General features: G+C 39.8%; 1 long non-coding RNA gene across 1 annotated transcript; it reads left to right on the top strand.

Moving 5' to 3' along the window:
* Positions 1-1,557: 1,557 nt before the first annotated feature.
* LOC113329486 lies at positions 1,558-1,899 on the top strand. Its single transcript, XR_003349912.1, has 3 exons — positions 1,558-1,611; positions 1,709-1,817; positions 1,882-1,899. It is a non-coding gene; the product is annotated as an uncharacterized LOC113329486 (long non-coding RNA).
* Positions 1,900-22,584: the final 20,685 nt, after the last annotated feature.

Genomic DNA, 22,584 nt, shown 5'->3' with positions numbered 1-22,584 from the left:
GTATTTTAGGAAAAACATTGAATGAGCTATTAATACATTAGGATGCAACAATATCAACCGGAACCCCGGCCGTTACGGCACGGGTTATATGCTAATCTTACTGATATAAAGAAAATAGCTAATTTCTCTGGTCACACAGGAATAGTCTAAGTAGTCCCTCCGTATTTTCGAATCTAGGAATTACCAATAGGTACTATTATGGTAGTCTTAGTTAGTAGCAGGTCCACCCACTAAAGCCCAGTAATCAGAGGTCCATAATAAAAAGAAAAAAAGGAAATTGGACCAAATTTTTTATCCCCCGGTCCAGTACACGTGCGGGATGTCATAATCCACTTTTAAAAATACCCAAACTACCCATTCCCTGATAATACATATATATCTCTTAAAAAAAATCACCATTTTTTACAGATCTGAGTTCCGCTCTCCTCCTCTCTTTCTTCATCTTCTCAAATTTTGCTTCTGCTTTTGGATTACGAGCTAGAGTTTTTATGAAGATCTCTTTGAAGATTTACAGGTATGTTATGTAATATCTCTTTCTGCTGTTGTTTTTTTTTTTCAACTGAATCTGTGAAGATCAGATCGTTTTGATTACGTTTTCACTTTCTTGTTTCGTTTTTTGTTTGTTTTTTGCATTTATTTTTGTTTTGGTTTGTTTTTTATGAATCTTGATCGTAATTATTCAATTTTTTGGCTAGATTATGATGTTTTTAACATATTTGAACTTTCGATTTGATTATCTTGTTGTTTTCGCTTCTTCATTTTATCAAAATCGTGCTTGTTTGTTGTTTCAGGGGTATTATCCAACAGTACATATGTTGAATACTGATACAAATTGCTTTTGATTCTGTTTTGTTCTTAGTTTTATCACTTGTTGTTGTTTGATTCATAAGTACATATCTTCGATACTGAAATAAGACTCTCTCGATTATGTTATTTTGATAGATTCTTTACATACAATTGTTTTTTAGTTTATGAATCAGCAGTACATATGTGGAATACTGATACAAACTGTTTTTTTTTTGTTGATCCATTAGTACGTATGTGTAGTACTGAATATGTGCTTTAGTTCGTCTATATTCATGGATTCGTCACTTTTTCTTTACATGCAGTTGATTTTTTAGTTCATGAATAGCAGTACGTATATGGCGTACTGATAGAAAGTTCATTTGATTTTGTTTTATTCAAAGTTTTGCCACTGTTTTGGGTTCGATCCATGAGTACATATGTGTAATACTGAAACATGTGCTTTGACTCGGTTATATTCAAGGATTCATCATTTCTTCTTTACATGCGGTTGATTTTTTAGTTCATGAATACGCAGTTCGTATATGGTGTACTGATAGAAACCTCTTTTGATTTTGTTTTATTCATAGTTTTGCCATTGTTTTTGGGTTCGATCTATGAGTACGTATTTGTAATACTGAAATATGTGCATTGATTATGTTATATTCATGAATACATCAATTCTTATTTACATGCAGTTGATTTTTAATTCATGAATACACAGTACGTATATGGTGTACTGATAGAAACTTCTTTTTTAATTCATGAATACGCAGTTCATGCATTGAGGACTGGAGCAGCTGCTATGAAAGCTATGCAGAAAGCAACGTAAGTGGCAGCCTAGTTTTCTTCTCTTCCACTTTGTCCTGGGTAATTAATGTTTAATTCCTTGTAATATTAAAGCGAAATGTCATCTTATTTACAGTAATATTGACGATGTCGACAAGACAATGGATGAGATCAATGAGCAAACACAAAACATGAAAGAAATTCAAAACGCACTGGCAAATCCTATTGGCTATGACTTTGATGAGGTAACGTGATATCCCAGTAACCTATTTATAGCTTTTAAGAGTCGAAACATCTTATTTGTTGCAGGATGAATTGGAGGCTGAATGGTGTGGAATGGAAAACACACAAAAACTCTTGCAAGTATACAAGGCCAAGTTTATAGAATAGAAGGAAAGAAGGGGAAAGTCCACGGGGAGTGGGAGCACTATAAGAGAAACCTAAGCTAACAATGGAGACAGTGAGCGAGACAAAGTAATATGGCATACAAAGTGGCAGAAGTAAAGAACCAAAGCAGCAAGGTAAAGCAAAGCAGCAAAGAAAACAGCTAAGAACCAAGGCTTGGAAGCCAAGGGCAGAGGGAGATTTTGTGCACTGTTTTCAGTGCACAGAGACTACAAATTGCAAGACAATAGGCGAGCAACACAGCTAAGAAATATAAACTGAATTTGAAGCAAAGCAAGACTGAAAATGTAAGTGACTGAGAAGGATATTGTGGCTAAGCCAAGGCTTAGATTCCACCTTGTGTCCTAATCAAATAACATATTCCTAGGTTGAGTTGAGTCCTATGCATACAAATGGAATGGAAAGAAAATTAGCTTGCTCAACTAATGTGCTCCTAGCATTGACTGTCTTTTGACAGTACAATCAATCACAAGCACACAGATGAGCACTAATCTCTCCCATTGCTCAAGAAAAACAAGCATTAAGGCTCTAACCTAGCAATTCATCATCCAACAATGCACTAAGGCTTCATCTGAGCCTTAGCTGCAGTAATTTAGCTCATGAAAAACATGTTAACAGCATCAACATTCATCATGCAAAATAATTCAAACATAACATACACACAACAATCAACTGTTAACTGCATAAGAAGACTGAAATTGGAATTGCATAATATTTTGGTTTAATTCTCTACTGGCTAGTCCAGAGATCATCCCCCTCAATTCACAACCCTTAACACCTATTTATACAAATAAACAAAATCCCCAAAAATCAGGACCACATCAGTCCAATTAGGGTTTGGTGAAAATACAAAATAAATCAAAGAAAATCCTACCTAACTATGATAACAACCCTAATAGACTAACCCATGCTTCAATTAGACGTACAATTGATTTCCCCCAAAAGTTCCCAAATCAGAAAAATTAGGGTTCTTATAAAAATTATTAAAATTTACCTAATCACTGTTGACACTGGTAGATGTCGACCCATGCCTCCAATCCTTCTCCTGATGCTTCTCTTGTTCTTCCCATGCCCTAATTGCTTTTCTAGCTCATTTATTTCATCAACCCCTAACCTAGGGTTCCTGTGAGAGGAAAAGATCGAGGAATTGATGTTATAGAAAGCTAGAGGAGTAGGGGAATGATGGCTCGAATGGTGATGGTTGAATGATTTGGTGGGGAGAATATGGTGGAGTGATTTGTGGGAGAAGATGGTGGAGTGATTTGTGGGGAGCGTCACTGTTGCAGAAGAGGGGAAGAAGATGGATTCGATGGTTTTGGGAGAAGGGTGTGTTTGGCTAATGGGTATAGAATGGGGTATTAGGGTGTTGAGCGGGTTCAGCGAGGTTTGATGATCTGCGACAAGAAGCGATGGATGGGAAGATGGTAGGTGGATCCAACGGCGATACGGAGGTAAGCGTGGAGCGACCGTCGGATGAAGGGATGTAGCAAAACAGACGACCCAAGATGGAGATGGGTGTTGCGATGTAAAGCGGGAGCTTCGGAGTTTGATGTGCGATGATGGAGCGACCGTTGGATGATGATATGGATCCAATCTGACGGCTACATGAGAAACGGGTATGGATATAGGAAATGGACTTGGGTGAGGGTTTTGGGCATTGGGTATGCCAAGCCCATATCTTCTTTAAGAACAATTCTTCCTTCTTGAGCCCATTCCTAGCTTTTTGGACGTGCGCTCCATTCTTTGCGGCTTCCTTGCGTAATTCTTCCCGTCTTTTCACTACTTTTCTGCTCTATTCCGCTCCGCAATTCATCCAAACTTTATTTATTACCTAAAAATGCAAAATTAAGTAAGAAAAATATTTATTCTTGAAAACAATGAAAATACAGAATATGGGATAAAATGTAGAATTACTGCACAAAAGATGAGTTAAATGCCAACAAAAAGGGATAAATATATACATTATTTGGCACTCATCAAATACCCCCAAACCTGAATTTTACTTTTCCTCAAGTAAAACAAAACTAAGGAAATCCTACCTATACCACTGTCGCTGGTCTCTCGAATGCATTTAGCGTATGCACTAAGCCTTTTAAACCACTAAGTGTCCCTAGTGGACGAGTTGAAGTCTCGTGAAGGTTTGCTTAGAACGTACCTACAAAGTTCTAGGTCAAAATATAAGCTCAGATTCCATCAAATGTGACATGTGCAAGTCAGTTTAAGCTCACAGCAAAATGGAGATGTCAATCTAGCTATCCAAGGCACAATCCTAGCACTGATAACAAATAAAGACATGTGATAAGAGTGTAAAGTGTATCTACACATGTGTAAAGAAAGATCGGATGTTATGACTACTAATCACCAAGAGATAGTTTCTCAGGCTAAGAACCAAGGTCGAAATCTAGCTAGCTGTCCGGACTTTACGAGAATTGTGAATGAGTTGGAGGTATTTCACAATTACTCGCGTTGTACATCAATGGCATACACCCTCCTTGCTTATTACAATGAAACAACAAAATGACTATTTACATGACTCTTATTTACATTGACTACTCTCTTTTTATTTTTGGAACAAGAGAGATGGAATTGATAAACTTGATTTTTTTTGTATTTTTCTGATATTTTCTTTTTTTCTGAATATACATCGTTTTTTTTTTTTTTTTTTTTTTTTTTTTTTTTTTTGCATAGAAACACTTTTGATACATATACAAAAGGAAACAAAAGATTACATGACACTTTGCAAGAGGTAGCCCTTTTTGATGCACCCAGTTAAATTCGATGGTTGTCTTTCTTAATGTAACCTCCACCTTCTATCCCAACCAACCAAAGAACAAGCTAGTCAAGTTTCGTTCAGTATTCTAAAGTGATTGGCAATCGTACTTCCTATCAAACACCTTGAAGATCGAGGCCATACATGTATTGGTAGATCGTGCGCGTGCAAATTTCTTATCACTATGTGAATTGTGCTAGAATCAGGGTGCCTAAATATCTAGACTAAGACTCCTAATAATTACATATTTGCACAAGAGTCAACATTTCAAGGTAAATGAGCTCCATTTTTATGATTTTTTTTTTTTTTAATTTTTTTGAATTTTTTCGATTTTTTCAAAAGAAGGAGTTTTGTTTTCAATTATAGCATATTATCATGGTATCCATTCATACCCCCAAACCTAAACTAAACATTGTCCTCAATGTTTCAAAATATGGAAAGAATTATAAAACAATATATGAAGAGGAACATGCTGAGTAGAGTAAAAGGAGAGAGAATACCCGATTGTACGGCGAAAGCTCCGTTATTTCAAGGCAAAAATCCATCATATTAGGAGTCACAATGGATGAGCACAAAATATATACAAAAGGAAATTTAACTAACACATTATCTACAAGAAAATTTGGTTTTTAATGGGATTGGACTTTTTGGGAAAAATTTGGTTTTGTTGGGAGACATTTGGTTTTGATGGGAAAAGACAAATTTTGGTTTTTAGGGAAATTTGGAAAACTTTTTGGTTATTTAGGGAAAGAGTGGACCAGTTTAGTCCACATAGACTGGGTCCTCCAGGTTGGTTGTTTCAATGTCGGGTGGAAATGGCTCAAGGAATGGTTTAATCTCTGCCCGTTGACTTTGAAAACGTTCTTGTTGGAGACATCCTCCAGCTCTACAGCTCCATGAGGAAAAACTGTGCGTACTAGGTACGGACCCTTCCATCTGGAACGCAGTTTTCCTGGAAAAAGATGTAATCGGGAGTCATACAGCAAGACTTTCTGACCAGGAGTGAAGGATTTGCGTAGAATACGCTTGTCATGAAACATCTTCATCTTCTGCTTATATAACTGGCACTGTCATAAGCCTCATTTCTCAATTCTTCCAACTCGTTGAGTTGAAGTTTCCGTTGTGCCAGCTTGTCGAGAGAAAAGTTAGTTTCTTGATTGCCCAGTAAGCTCGATGTTCTAATCCACAGGAAGATGGCACGGCTTTCCATACACTAACGATAGGGGGACATGCCAATTGGTGTCTTATAAGCTGTTCTATAGGCCCACAAAGCATCATTCAATCTCAATGACCAATCTTTCCTGGACGGGTTAACCGTCTTTTCTAGAATGTGCTTGATTTCCCTATTAGACACTTCCACTTGTCCACTGGTCTGAGGGTGGTACGGAGTAGCACCTTGTGAGTTATTCCATACTTGCGTACTAAAACTCGAAGTGCCTATTGCAGAAATGTGAGCCACCGTCACTGATGATAGCTCTCGGGGTACCAAAACGTGAAAATATGTTTTCCTTTAAAAAGGAAAGTACCACCTTGTGGTCATTTGTTCTGGTTGCTATGGCTTCTACCCACTTAGAAACGTAATCAACTGCGACTAGGATGTACAACTTGCTGTCAGAATAGGGAATGGACCCATGAAGTCTATCCCCCAAACATCAAAAATCTCCACAATCAAAATGGGGTTCAATGGCATCATGTTTCTCCTCGAAATGCTTCCTAGCTTTTGACAGCGTCACAAGCACACAATAATCATGGCAATCCTTGAACAATGATGGCCAATAGAATCCACATGCAAGATCTTTGCAGCGGTTTTCTTGGCACTGAAATGGCCTCCACATGCTTGGTCATGACAGAAAGATCACATCTTTCTGTTCGGTGTTGGGGACACATTTCCTAATGATTTGGTCTGGGCAGTACTTAAACAAATATGGGTCATCCCAAAGGAAATGTTTAACTTCAGCCAGGAATTTAGAGCGGTCTTGTCTCGACCAACGTGAGGGCATCCTACCTGTAGCGAGGTAGTTAACAATATCAGCAAACCAAGGAAGGTCTGAGATAGACATCAGCTGTTCATCTGGGAATGATTCTCTAATCAGCTCAAATTCATCAATAGACTCTAAAGTTAATCTAGACAAATGATCAGCAACCACATTCTCACAACCTTTCTTATCACGGATTTCGAGATCGAATTCCTGTAATAAGAGTATCCATCGAATAAGGCGAGCTTTAGCATCCTTCTTGGAAAGAAGATACTTCAAAGCCGCATGGTCTGTGTATATGATGATCTTAGACCCTATCAGATAAGATCTAAACTTGTCTAATGCGAAAACGACGGCAAGCAATTCCTTCTCGGTAGTTGAATAATTGAGTTGGGCATCATTAAGGGTTTTGCTAGCATAGTATATCACATATGGTAGTCTATCAACTCGCTGTCCTAAAACAGCACCAACAGCATAATCAGAGGCATCACACATAAGTTCGAACGGAAGCTTCCAATCGGGTGGTCGGACTATAGGAGCGGTGGTGAGAAGGGTTTTTAATTCCTCCCATGCCTTCACACAAGCAGCATCGAAATTGAAGGCAACATCTTTGGAGAGAAGACTGCACAGAGGTCTGGAGATTTTGCTGAAATCTTTGATGAATCGCCGGTAAAAACCAGCATGACCTAGAAATGATCTGATCTCCTTCACAGAGCGAGGTTGTGGTAGATGTTGAATGAGGTCAACTTTAGCTTTATCCACTTCAATTCCTTTTTCTGAGATGATGTGTCCTAGAACTATTCCTGAATTCACCATAAAATGGCATTTTTCCCAATTTAGAACAAGGTTCTTTTCTTTACATCTGGATATCACGAGGGCAAGATGCTTCAAACATTCGTCAAACGAGGAACCAAAAACAGAGAAATCATCCATAAAGATCTCGAGAAAACTATCTATCATGTCAGAAAAAATGCTCATCATGCAACGCTGAAAAGTAGCAGGTGCATTACACAACCCGAAGGGCATACGTCTATAAGCAAACGTCCCAAATGGACACGTGAATGTAGTTTTTTCCTGATCTTCTGGAGCAATGTGAATTTGGTTATAACCGGAAAAGCCATCTAGAAAACAGTAGTGACTGTGTCCAGACACACGTTCTAGCATTTGGTCAATGAAAGGGAGCGGGAAGTGATCTTCCTTGTTACTGTGTTCAACTTCCTGTAGTCGATGCATACTCGCCATCCTGTGGTTGTACGAGTAGGGACTAATTCATTCTTGTCGTTCTGAACTACAGTAATGCCTGACTTCTTAGGCACAACTTGAATGGGACTAACCCATTTGCTATCAGGTAATTGGGTATATGATACCCGCATCAAGTAGTTTCAGGATCTCTCCTTTGACTACATCTCTCATGTTAGGATTAAGTCTCCTTTGCATTTCCCTATGGTTTGGCATTCTCTTCAAGGTTAATGTGGTGCATGCAAATGGTGGGACTAATTCCTTTGAGATCTGAGATGGTCCATCCTAAGGCCTCTTTGTGTTCCTTAAGTACTTCTAAAAGCTTACTTTCCTGTTCCGTGTCTAAACATGATGAAATAATGACGGGTAAAGTATCAGAAGAACCTAGGAATGCGTACTTCAACGTACTAGGCAATGTTTTCAATTCAAGCTTGGGTGGCTCAACAATGGATGGAATAAGCTTGGAATCAGAGAGTAAGGGTGGTTCCACTTCATATTTCCTTTCAGTGATCCATTTGAGGTACAGATTCGAGCAGAGATAGGACGTCACTACAGTATGCATCATCATAGGAATCTGGGTTAAAGTTCTCCATACATGCTTGAAAGGGGTCGACGGATAGAATGTTAGTCAACGAATCTTGCATTAATCCTTCAATCATATTAACTTCATGCACATCATCATCATCAAGATTCACAGGTTGTTGACTAATATCGAACACATTCAATTCTACCGTCATGTTACCAAAAGACAGTTTCAACACTCCATTACGACAATTAATGATCGCGTTGGACGTAGCCAAGAAAGGACGTCCTAAGATGACAGGAATGTGACAGTCTGGGTTTTGTACAGGTTGAGTGTCTAAGACAATGAAGTCTACGGGAAAATAGAATTTGTCAACCTTGATCAAAACGTCTTCGACCACTCCACGAGGAATCTTGACAGATCGGTCTGCCAGTTGTAGAGTGATAGATGTTGGTTTCAACTCCCCAAGACCTAACTGCTCATAAACAGAATATGGCAGTAGGTTAACACTTGCACCTAGGTCTAATAACGCTTTATTGACCGTGTGTTCTCCTATAGTGCAAGAAATTGTTGGACATCCTGGATCCCTAAACTTGGGTGGAGTTTTGTTCAGAATGATGGAACTCACCTGCTCAGCTAAGAAAGCACGTTTTTGCACATTGAGCTTGCGCTTTTGAGTACACAAGTCTTTGAGGAATTTGGCATAAGCAGGGATTTGCTTGATTGCTTCAAGAAAAGGAATGTTGATGTTGACTCTCTTGAACAGATCTAACATCTCATATAATGGGTACTTTTCTGTTGATAGATCAATCTTTGAGGAAATGGGGCAACAGGAGAATGAGTTGGCAAAGGGACATTCACAGCAGTAGAATTGTCAGGTTTCCAACTTGCTCAGATTCTTTGGTTTTCTGGGGTTGTGGAGACAGCGTGGAATTTGTATCAGATTCATTAGGTTCGCCCACGTTGTTCTCGATGACTTTACCACTTCGGAGGGTGGTAATGGCATGGACTTGATCGGGTGAGGTTTCAGTGCAGGATGTTGTGCCTGTTTGAAATATCCTCTTTGGATTTTGTTGGGGTTGGCTCGGAAGTTTACCCTTTTCTCTCTCACACATTTGATCCATCTTTTGATCTAGATTTTTCTGACTTTGCATCAAACTCTGGAACATTTCCTCTAGGGTGGATAATCTCTTGTCGGTATTGTGTTGAGGATATGATTGTTGTTGAGAGTTTGATTGTTGTTGAGGGTTTCTCGGGTGTTGATAACCTTGATTGTTCTGATATCCCTGATTGTTTTGATAGCTCTGATTGGGTTGAGATGGTCCTCCCTGAGTGGGTCCTTTGACCATGAAAAGTTAGGGTGGTTTCTCCATCCTGGATTGTAGGTCTGTGAATAAGGGTTATGCTCTGGTTTTTGAAACATGGCATGTGCCTGTTCAAGCCTAGATTCCTGGACTGCAAGCAAATCGGGACAATTTTGGAATTGATGGTTGGGATCGTTACAAGCGGCACAACAGACGAAGCGACATGTTCTCGGAGAGTAGTGGTGGAAGGTTTTGAATTTTTATGTAGTTCTAACTCTTCTAATCTCCTAACTATTGATGCCATGTTTGCTCTTCCCTCGAAATCCGCTTCAATCCTAAAAGCCTTTGCTTCGGATGTAGTCTTTCTGGTTTCACGGATGGATTCCCACTGTTGCGTCTTTTCAGCTACTTCAATCAAGAAGTCCCAAGACGCATCAGCAGTTTTGTCTACGAATAGACCATTACACATCGACTCAACCGTTGTTCGGGTGGACACATCTAGACCTTCATACAAAATTTGCACAAGTCTCCATTTTTCAAAACCATGATGGGGACATTGGAGCAATAATTCATTGAATCTCTCCAAGTATCTAGCTAAGGTCTCACCTTCTAATTGCACAAAGCTATTCAGACTTTGACGAATTGTCGCAGTCTTGTGGTTCGGGAAAAACTTTTTGAAAAACTCCTTTATGAGGTCATCCCATGTCATGATGGATTGAGGCTGTAAAGCATAGAGCCAGGCCTTTGCCTTATCTTTCAGGGAGAAAGGAAAAGCCTTAACTTTAGGGTTTCGTCGGACATTTGAGTGAAACGCAGAGTTCCACAAATTTCCTCGAATTCTCTCACGTGGTGGTACGGGTTTTCATTCTCAACACCTCTAAAAATAGGAAGCATCTGTATTGTGCTTGATTTCAGCTCATAATGGCCATTAGCCTCGGGTAGCACAATACAAGAAGGTTGACTGGCTCTAGTTGGGTACATATAATCCTTGAGGGTACGGGGTTCTCCCATTGTTTCTGGTTGATCTGGACTGTCTCCCTCAGAACTTAGAATTTCGATAGGTTCGTCTGGGTTAATTCTAACAAGTCTGTTTGTTTGGTCTCTGTAGGTCACAATCATGTCCTAGTAGGTACCTTAACTAACATTTGGTCAGAGCAATCGGAAACAATTTGGCCCACAAGGGTTATGAAGATTTGGTTTTGAATGGGTTTGGTTTAACAAGGGATTTTGTTTTTGGTTTAAAATTGGGCTTTGGAAAATTTTTTGAACTAAACCTAGCATAAATTAGCACAACTCATAAAAGAAAATAAAAACAATAATAATAATTAAGACAAGCCCAAAAGAAAAAGAAAAAAAAAAAAAAAAAAAAAAAAAAAAAAAATAATTACAGTCCCAAATAAAAAAAAAAAGAAAAAAAAATAAATAAAATTATTACAATCCCAAATAAATAATTAAATTAATTATTACAAGCCCGAATTTGAATTTAAATGAGGCCCAAGTGGGTTAACTCATGGGTTAGGCTTACTTGTTTTTGGAGGGAAGCCCAAAAATAGGCTTTTAGTCCCCTTTTAGTTGCACAGCCCAGTTGGGCTTTAGGATCGTCCTAAGCAGCTCACGCTCAAGCCCAGCAACAGTTGAAGTGACTCAGCAACACAGGCCCAGCAGAATCTGCAGCGAAGCCCAGCAGAAAAGGCAAGCCCAGGAGCAGAAGTTGCAAGCCCAGCGAAATTGAGGTTACTAAGCCCAGCTCAGTTGGTTCAAGCCCAGCACCAGCACCTTTGGCAGGAGCAGCAACACAGCACAGCTTGGCAGAGAAGGCACCAGCAGCAGCAGCACAGCCAAGGTGGTACCTGCAATGATCACAGAGTGCAAAGATAGTCAGGCCAACCCTGCAATGATCACAGTGCAATCATTGCAGTGCAATGATTGCAGGCAAGTATGCAATGATCTGCTGCAATGATTGCAAGCAGAGGGTTGCAATGATAGTGAAGCAGGCCTGCAATGATTGCAAGGCAGAGATGCTAATGGAACTCAGCAGTGGCAACACCACTCCCCGGCAGCGGCGCCAAAAACTTGGTGTGGAATGGAAAACACAAAAACTTGCAAGTATACAAGGCCAAGTTTATAGAATAGAAGGAAAGGGGAAAGTCCACAGGGAGTGGGAGCACTATAAGAGAAACCTAAGCTAACAATGGAGACAGTGAGCAAGACAAAGTAATATGGCATACAAAGTGGCAGAAGTAAAGAACCAAAGCAGCAAGGTAAAGCAAAGCAGCAAAGAAAACAGCTAAGAACCAAGGCTTGGAAGCCAAGGGCAGAGGGAGATTTTGTGCACTGTTTTCAGTGCACAGAGACTACAATTGCAAGACAATAGGCGAGCAACACAGCTAAGAAATATAAACTGAATTTGAGAAGCAAAGCAAGACTGAAAATGTAAGTGACTGAGAAGGATATTGTGGCTAAGCAAGGCTTAGATTCCACCTTGTGTCCTAATCAAATAACATATTCCTAGGTTGAGTTGAGTCCTATGCATACAATGGAATGGAAAGAAAATTAGCTTGCTCAACTAATGTGCTCCTAGCATTGACTGTCTTTTGACAGTACAATCAATCACAAGCACACAGATGAGCACTAATCTCTCCCATGCTCAAGAAAAACAAGCATTAAGGCTCTAACCTAGCAATTCATCATCCAACAATGCACTAAGGCTTCATCTGAGCCTTAGCTGCAGTAATTTAGCTCATGAAAAACATGTTAACAGCATCAACATTCATCATGCAAAATAATTCAAACATAACATACACACAACAATCAACTGTTAACTGCATAAGAAGACTGAAATTGGAATTGCATAATATTTTGGTTTAATTCTCTACTGGCTAGTCCAGAGATCATCCCCCTCAATTCACAACCCTTAACACCTATTTATACAAATAAACAAAATCCCCAAAAATCAGGACCACATCAGTCCAATTAGGGTTTGGTGAAAATACAAAATAAATCAAAGAAAATCCTACCTAACTATGATAACAACCCTAATAGACTAACCCATGCTTCAATTAGACGTACAATTGATTTCCCCAAAAAGTTCCCAAATCAGAAAAATTAGGGTTCTTATAAAAATTATTAAAATTTACCTAATCACTGTTGACACTGGTAGATGTCGACCCATGCCTCCAATCCTTCTCCTGATGCTTCTCTTGTTCTTCCCATGCCCTAATTGCTTTTCTAGCTCATTATTCATCAACCCCTAACCTAGGGTTCCTGTGAGAGGAAAAGATCGAGGAATTGATGTTATAGAAAGCTAGAGGAGTAGGGGAATGATGCTCGAATGGTGATGGTTGAATGATTTGGGGGGAGAAGATGGTGGAGTGATTTGTGGGGAGAAGATGGTGGAGTGATTTGTGGGGAGCGTCACTGTTGCAGAAGAGGGGAAGAAGATGGATTCGATGGTTTTGGGAGAAGGGTGTGTTTGGCTAATGGGTATAGAATGGGGTATTAGGGTGTTGAGCGGGTTCAGCGAGGTTTGATGATCTGCGACAAGAAGCGATGGATGGGAAGATGGTAGGTGGATCCAACGGCGATACGGAGGTAAGCGTGGAGCGACCGTCGGATGAAGGGATGTAGCAAAACAGACGACCCAAGATGGAGATGGGTGTTGCGATGTAAAGCGGGAGCTTCGGAGTTTGATGTGCGATGATGGAGCGACCGTTGGATGATGATATGGATCCAATCTGACGGCTACATGAGAAACGGGTATGGATATAGGAAATGGACTTGGGTGAGGGTTTTGGGCATTGGGTATGCCAAGCCCATATCTTCTTTAAGAACAATTCTTCCTTCTTGAGCCCATTCCTAGCTTTTTGGACGTGCGCTCCATTCTTTGCGGCTTCCTTGCGTAATTCTTCCCGTCTTTTCACTACTTTTCTGCTCTATTCCGCTCCGCAATTCATCCAAACTTTATTTATTACCTAAAAATGCAAAATTAAGTAAGAAAAATATTTATTCTTGAAAACAATGAAAATACAGAATATGGGATAAAATGTAGAATTAATGCACAAAAGATGAGTTAAATGCCAACAAAAAGGGATAAATATATACAATATTGGCACTCATCAAATACCCCCAAACCTGAATTTTACTTGTCCTCAAGTAAAACAAAACTAAGGAAATCCTACCTATACCACTGTCGCTGGTCTCTCGAATGCATTTAGCGTATGCACTAAGCCTTTTAAACCACTAAGTGTCCCTAGTGGACGAGTTGAAGTCTCGTGAAGGTTTGCTTAGAACGTACCTACAAAGTTCTAGGTCAAAATAAGCTCAGATTCCATCAAATGTGACATGTGCAAGACAGTTTAAGCTCACAGCAAAATGGAGATGTCAATCTAGCTATCAAAGGCACAATCCTAGCACTGATAAAAAAAAGACATGTGATAAGAGTGTAAAGTGTATCTACACATGTGTAAAGAAAGATCGGAGTTATGACTACTAATCACCAAGAGATAGTTTCTCAGGCTAAGAACCGAGGTCGAAATCTAGCTAGCTGTCCGGACTTTACGAGAATTGTGAATGAGTTGGAGGTATTTCACAATTACTCGCGTTGTACATCAATGGCATACACCCTCCTTGCTTATTACAATGAAACAACAAAATGACTATTTACATGACTCTTATTTACATTGACTACTCTCTTTTTATTTTTGGAACAAGAGATGATGGAATTGATAAATACTTGATTTTTTTGTTTTTCTGATATTTTTTTTTTTTCTGAATATACATCGTTTTTTTTTTTTTTTTTTTTTTTTTTTTTTTTTTTTTTTTTGCATAAGAAACACTTTTGATACATATACAAAAGGAAACAAAAGATTACATGACACTTTGCAAGAGGTAGCCCTTTTTGATGCACCCAGTTAAATTCGATGGTTGTCTTTCTTAATGTAACCTCCACCTTCTATCCCAACCAACCAAAGAACAAGCTAGTCAAGTTTCGTTCAGTATTCTAAAGTGATTGGCAATCGTAACTTCCTATCAAACACCTTGAAGATCGAGGCCATACATGTATTGGTAGATCGTGCGCGTGCAAATTTCTTATCACTATGTGAATTGTGCTAGAATCAGGGTGCCTAAATATCTAGACTAAGACTCCTAATAATTACATATTTGCACAAGAGTCAACATTTCAAGGTAAATGAGCTCCATTTTTATGATTTTCATTTTTTTAATTTTTTTGAATTTTTTCGATTTTTTCAAAAAAGAAGGAGTTTTGTTTTCAATTATAGCATATTATCATGGTAATTCTCTATACCCCCAAACCTAAACTAAACATTGTCCTCAATGTTTCAAAATATGGAAAGAATTATAAAACAATATATGAAGAGGAACATGCTGAGTAGAGTAAAAGGAGAGAGAATACCCGATTGTACGGCGAAAGCTCCGTTATTTCAAGGCAAAAATCCATCATATTAGGAGTCACAATGGATGAGCACAAAATATATACAAAAGGAAATTTAACTAACACATTATCTACAAGAAAATTTGGTTTTTAATGGGATTGGACTTTTTGGAAAAATTTGGTTTTGTTGGGAGACATTTGGTTTTGATGGGAAAAGACAAATTTTGGTTTTTAGGGAAACATTTGGAAAACTTTTTGGTTATTTAGGGAAAGAGTGGACCAGTTTAGTCCACATAGACTGGGTCCTCCAGGTTGGTTGTTTCAATGTCGGGTGGAAATGGCTCAAGGAATGGCTTTAATCTCTGCCCGTTGACTTTGAAAACGTTCTTGTTGGAGACATCCTCCAGCTCTACAGCTCCATGAGGAAAAACTGTGCGTACTAGGTACGGACCCTTCCATCTGGAACGCAGTTTTCCTGGAAAAAGATGTAATCGGGAGTCATACAGCAAGACTTTCTGACCAGGAGTGAAGGATTTGCGTAGAATACGCTTGTCATGAAACATCTTCATCTTCTGCTTATATAACCTTGGCACTGTCATAAGCCTCATTTCTCAATTCTTCCAACTCGTTGAGTTGAAGTTTCCTTTGAATTCCAGCTTCGTCCAGAGAGAAAAGTTCAGTTCTTTGATTGCCCAGTAGCACGATGTTCTAATTCCACAGGTAGATGGCACGGCTTTCCATACACTAACGATAGGGGGACATGCCAATTGGTGTCTTATAAGCTGTTCTATAGGCCCACAAAGCATCATTCAATCTCAATGACCAATCTTTCCTGGACGGGTTAACCGTCTTCTAGAATGTGCTTAATTTCCCTATTAGACACTTCCACTTGTCCACTAGTCTGAGGGTGGTACGGAGGAGTAGCAACCTTGTGAGTTATCCATACTTGCGTACTAAAGACTCAAAGTACTTGCACGAAAATGTGACCACCGTCACTGATGATAGCTCTAGGGGTACCAAAACGTGAAAATATGTTTCCTTTAAAATGAAAGTACCACCTTGTGGTCATTTGTTCTGGTTGCTATGGCTTCTACCCACTTAGAAACGTAATCAACTGCGACTAGGATGTACAACTTGCTGTCAGAATGGGAATGGACCCATGAAGTCGATCCCCCAAACATCAAAAATCTCCACAATCAAAATGGGGTTCAATGGCATCATGTTTCTCCTCGAAATGCTTCCTAGCTTTTGACAGCGTTCACAAGCAACACAATAATCATGGCAATCCTTGAACAATGATGGCCAATAGAATCCACACTGCAAGATCTTTGCAGCGGTTTTCTTGGCACTGAAATGGCCTCCACATGCTTGGTCATGACAGAAAGATATCACATCTTTCTGTTCAGTGTTGGGGACACATCTCCTAATGATTTGGTCTGGGCAGTACTTAAACAAATATGGGTCATCCCAAAGGAAATGTTTAACTTCAGCCAGAATTTAGAGCGGTCTTGTCTCGACCAACGTGAGGGCATCCTACCTGTAGCGAGGTAGTTAACAATATCAGCAAACCAAGGAAGGTCTGAGATAGACATCAGCTGTTCATCTGGGAATGATTCTCTAATCAGCTCAATTCATCAATAGACTCTAAAGTTAATCTAGACAAATGATCAGCAACCACATTCTCACAACCTTTCTTATCACGGATTTCGAGATCGAATTCCTGTAATAAGAGTATCCATCGAATAAGGCGAGCTTTAGCATCCTTCTTGGAAAGAAGATACTTCAAAGCCGCATGGTCTGTGTATATGATGATCTTAGACCCTATCAGATAAGATCTAAACTTGTCTAATGCGAAAACGACGGCAAGCAATTCCTTCTCGGTAGTTGAATAATTGAGTTGGGCATCATTAAGGGTTTTGCTAGCATAGTATATCACATATGGTAGTCTATCAACTCGCTGTCCTAAACAGCACCAACAGCATAATCAGAGGCATCACACATAAGTTCGAACGGAAGCTTCCAATCGGGTGGTCGGACTATAGGAGCGGTGGTGAGAAGGGTTTTTAATTCCTCCCATGCCTTCACACAAGCAGCATCGAAATTGAAGGCAACATCTTTGGAGAGAAGACTGCACAGAGGTCTGGAGATTTTGCTGAAATCTTTGATGAATCGGGTAAAAACCAGCATGACCTAGAAATGATCTGATCTCCTTCACAGAGCAAGGTTGTGGTAGATGTTGAATGAGGTCAACTTTAGCTTTATCCACTTCAATTCCTTTTTCTGAGATGATGTGTCCTAGAACTATTCCTGAATTCACCATAAAATGGCATTTTTCCCAATTTAGAACAAGGTTCTTTTCTTTACATCTGGATATCACGAGGGCAAGATGCTTCAAACATTCGTCAAACGAGGAACCAAAAACAGAGAAATCATCCATAAAGATCTCGAGAAAACTATCTATCATGTCAGAAAAAATGCTCATCATGCAACGCTGAAAAGTAGCAGGTGCATTACACAACCCGAAGGGCATACGTCTATAAGCAAACGTCCCAAATGGACACGTGAATGTAGTTTTTTCCTGATCTTCTGGAGCAATGTGAATTTGGTTATAACCGGAAAAGCCATCTAGAAAACAGTAGTGACTGTGTCCAGACACCGTTCTAGCATTTGGTCAATGAAAGGGAGCGGGGGAAGTGATTTCCTTGTTACTGTGTTCAACTTCCTGTAGTCGATGCATACTCGCCATCCTGTGGTTGTACGAGTAGGGACTAATTCATTCTTGTCGTTCTGAACTACAGTAATGCCTGACTTCTTAGGCACAACTTGAATGGGACTAACCCATTTGCTATCGGAATTGGGTATATGATACCCGCATCAAGTAGTTTCAGGATCTCTCCTTTGACTACATCTCTCATGTTAGGATTAAGTCTCCTTTGCATTTCCCTCGATGGTTTGGCATTCTCTTCAAGGTTAATGTGGTGCATGCAAATGGTGGGACTAATTCCTTTGAGATCTGAGATGGTCCATCCTAAGGCCTCTTTGTGTTCCTTAAGTACTTCTAAAAGCTTACTTTCCTGTTCCGTGTCTAAACATGATGAAATAATGACGGGTAAAGTATCAGAAGAACCTAGGAATGCGTACTTCAACGTACTAGGCAATGTTTCATTCAAAGCTTGGGTGGCTCAACAATGGATGGAATAAGCTTGGAATCAGAGAGAGTGAGTGGGTGTTCCACTTCATATTTCCTTTCAGTGAGTCCATTTGAGGTACAGATTCGAGCAGAGATAGGACGTCACTACAGTATGCATCATCATAGGAATCTGGTTAAAGTTCTCCATACATGTGAAAGGGGTCGACGGATAGAATGTTAGTCAACGAATCTTGCATTAATCCTTCAATCATATTAACTTCATGCACATCATCATCATCAAGATTCACAGGTTGTTGACTAATATCGAACACATTCAATTCTACCGTCATGTTCCAAAAGACAGTTTCAACACTCCATTACGACAATTAATGATCGCGTTGGACGTAGCCAAGAAAGGACGTCCTAAGATGACAGGAATGTGACAGTCTGGGTTTTGTACAGGTTGAGTGTCTAAGACAATGAAGTCTACGGGAAAATAGAATTTGTCAACCTTGATCAAAACGTCTTCGACCACTCCACGAGGAATCTTGACAGATCGGTCTGCCAGTTGTAGAGTGATAGATGTTGGTTTCAACTCCCCAAGACCTAACTGCTCATAAACAAATATGGCAGTAGGTTAACACTTGCACCTAGGTCTAATAACGCTTTATTGACCGTGTGTTCTCCTATAGTGCAAGAAATTGTTGGACATCCTGGATCCCTAAACTTGGGTGGAGTTTTGTTCAGAATGATGGAACTCACCTGCTCAGCTAAGAAAGCACGTTTTTGCACATTGAGCTTGCGCTTTTGAGTACACAAGTCTTTGAGGAATTTGGCATAAGCAGGGATTTGCTTGATTGCTTCAAGAAAAGGAATGTTGATGTTGACTCTCTTGAACAGATCTAACATCTCATTGTAATGGGTACTTTTCTGTTGATAGATCAATCTTTGAGGAAATGGGGCAACAGGAGAATGAGTTGGCAAAGGGACATTCACAGCAGTAGAATTGTCAGATTTTCCAACTTGCTCAGGTTCTTTGGTTTTCTGGGGTTGTGGAGACAGCGTGGAATTTGTATCAGATTCATTAGGTTCGCCCACGTTGTTCTCGATGACTTTACCACTTCGGAGGGTGGTAATGGCATGGACTTGATCGGGTGAGGTTTCAGTGCAGGATGTTGTGCCTGTTTGAAATATCCTCTTTGGATTTTGTTGGGGTTGGCTCGGAAGTTTACCCTTTTCTCTCTCACACATTTGATCCATCTTTTGATCTAGATTTTTCTGACTTTGCATCAAACTCTGGAACATTTCCTCTAGGGTGGATAATCTCTTGTCGGTATTGTTTGAGGATATGATTGTTGTTGAGAGTTTGATTGTTGTTGAGGGTTTCTCGGGTGTTGATAACCTTGATTGTTCTGATATCCCTGATTGTTTTGATAGCTCTGATTGGGTTGAGATGGTCCTCCTGAGTGGGTCCTTTTGACCATGAAAAGTTAGGGTGGTTTCTCCATCCTGGATTGTAGGTCTGTGAATAAGGGTTATGCTCTGGTTTTTGAAACATGGCATGTGCCTGTTCAAGCCTAGATTCCTGGACTGCAAGCAAATCGGGACAATTTTGGAATTGATGGTTGGGTCGTTACAAGCGGCAAACACGAAGCGACATGTTCTCGGAGAGTAGTGGTGGAAGGTTTTGAATTTTTATGTAGTTCTAACTCTTCTAATCTCCTAACTATTGATGCCATGTTTGCTTCCCTCGAAAATCCGCTTCAATCCTAAAAGCCTTTGCTTCGGATGTAGTTTTCTGGTTTCACGGATGGATTCCCACTGTTGCGTCTTTTCAGCTACTTCAATCAAGAAGTCCCAAGACGCATCAGCAGTTTTGTCTACGAATAGACCATTACACATCGACTCAACCGTTGTTCGGGTGGACACATCTAGACCTTCATACAAAATTTGCACAAGTCTCCATTTTTCAAAACCATGATGGGGACATTGGAGCAATAATTCATTGAATCTCTCCAGTATAGCTAAGGTCTCACCTTCTAATTGCACAAAGCTATTCAGACTTTGACGAATTGTCGCAGTCTTGTGGTTCGGGAAAAACTTTTTGAAAAACTCCTTTATGAGGTCATCCCATGTCATGATGGATTGAGGCTGTAAAGCATAGCCAGGCCTTTGCCTTATCTTTCAGGGAGAAAGGAAAAAGCCTTAACTTTAGGGTTTCGTCGGACATTTGAGTGAAACGCAGAGTTCCACAAATTTCCTCGAATTCTCTCACGTGGTGGTACGGGTTTCATTCTCAACACCTCTAAAAATAGGAAGCATCTGTATTGTGCTTGATTTCAGCTCATAATGGCCATTAGCCTCGGGTAGCACAATACAAGAAGGTTGACTGGCTCTAGTTGGGTACATATAATCCTTGAGGGTACGGGGTTCTCCCATTGTTTCTGGTTGATCTGGACTGTCTCCCTCAGAACTTAGAATTTCGATAGGTTCGTCTGGGTTAATTCTAACAAGTCTGTTTGTTTGGTCTCTGTAGGTCACAATCATGTCCTAGTAGGTACCTTAACTAACATTGGTCAGACAGAGCAATCGGAAACATTTGGCCCACAAGGGTTATGAAGATTTGGTTTTGAATGGGTTTGGTTTAAAGGGATTTTGTTTTGGTTTAAAATTGGGCTTTGGAAAATTTTTGAACTAAACCTAGCATAAATTAGCACAACTCATAAAAGAAAATAAAAACAATAATAATAATTAAGACAAGCCCAAAAAGAAAAATAAAAAAAAAAAAAAATAAAAATAAAAAATAAAAAAAAATAATTACAGTCCCAAAATAAAAAAAAAAGAAAAAGAAAATAAAAATTATTACAATCCCAAATAAATAATTAAATTAATTATTACAAGCCCGAATTTGAATTTAAATGAGGCCCAAGTGGGTTAACTCATGGGTTAGGCTTACTTGTTTTTGGAGGGAAGCCCAAAAATAGGCTTTTAGTCCCCTTTTAGTTGCACAGCCCAGTTGGGCTTTAGGATCGTCCTAAGCAGCTCACGCTCAAGCCCAGCAACAGTTGAAGTGACTCAGCAACACAGGCCCAGCAGAATCTGCAGCGAAGCCCAGAAAAGGCAAGCCCAGGAGCAGAAGTTGCAAGCCCAGCGAAATTGAGGTTACTAAGCCCAGCTCAGTTGGTTCAAGCCCAGCACCAGCACCTTTGGCAGGAGCAGCAACACAGCACAGCTTGGCAGAGAAGGCACCAGCAGCAGCACACACCAAGGTGGTACCTGCAATGATCACAGAGTGCAAAGATAGTCAGGCCAACCCTGCAATGATCACAGTGCAATCATTGCAGTGCAATGATTGCAGGCAAGTATGCAATGATCTGCTGCAATGATTGCAAGCAGAGGGTTGCAATGATAGTGAAGCAGGCCTGCAATGATTGCAAGGCAGAGATGCTAATGGAACTCAGCAGTGGCAACACCACTCCCCGGCAGCGGCGCCAAAAACTTGGTGTGGAATGGAAAACACACAAAACTCTGCAAGTATACAAGGCCAAGTTTATAGAATAGAAGGAAAGAGGGGAAAGTCCACAGGGAGTGGGAGCACTATAAGAGAAACCTAAGCTAACAATGGAGACAGTGAGCAGACAAAGTAATATGGCATACAAAGTGGCAGAAGTAAAGAACCAAAGCAGCAAGGTAAAGCAAAGCAGCAAAGAAAACAGCTAAGAACCAAGGCTTGGAAGCCAAGGGCAGAGGGAGATTTTGTGCACTGTTTTCAGTGCACAGAGACTACAAATTGCAAGACAATAGGCGAGCAACACAGCTAAGAAATATAAACTGAATTTGAAGCAAAGCAAGACTGAAAATGTAAGTGACTGAGAAGGATATTGTGGCTAAGCCAAGGCTTAGATTCCACCTTGTGTCCTAATCAAATAACATATTCCTAGGTTGAGTTGAGTCCTATGCATACAAATGGAATGGAAAGAAAATTAGCTTGCTCAACTAATGTGCTCCTAGCATTGACTGTCTTTTGACAGTACAATCAATCACAAGCACACAGATGAGCACTAATCTCTCCCATTGCCAAGAAAAACAAGCATTAAGGCTCTAACCTAGCAATTCATCATCCAACAATGCACTAAGGCTTCATCTGAGCCTTAGCTGCAGTAATTTAGCTCATGAAAAACATGTTAACAGCATCAACATTCATCATGCAAAATAATTCAAACATAACATACACACAACAATCAACTGTTAACTGCATAAGAAGACTGAAATT

The sequence above is a fragment of the Papaver somniferum genome, chromosome 1 (assembly GCF_003573695.1).
Source record: "Papaver somniferum cultivar HN1 chromosome 1, ASM357369v1, whole genome shotgun sequence".
Classification (NCBI taxonomy): domain Eukaryota; kingdom Viridiplantae; phylum Streptophyta; class Magnoliopsida; order Ranunculales; family Papaveraceae; genus Papaver; species Papaver somniferum.
The sequence above is the reverse complement of the archived record's forward strand: the minus strand, read 5'-3'. Positions and strand labels throughout refer to the sequence as shown.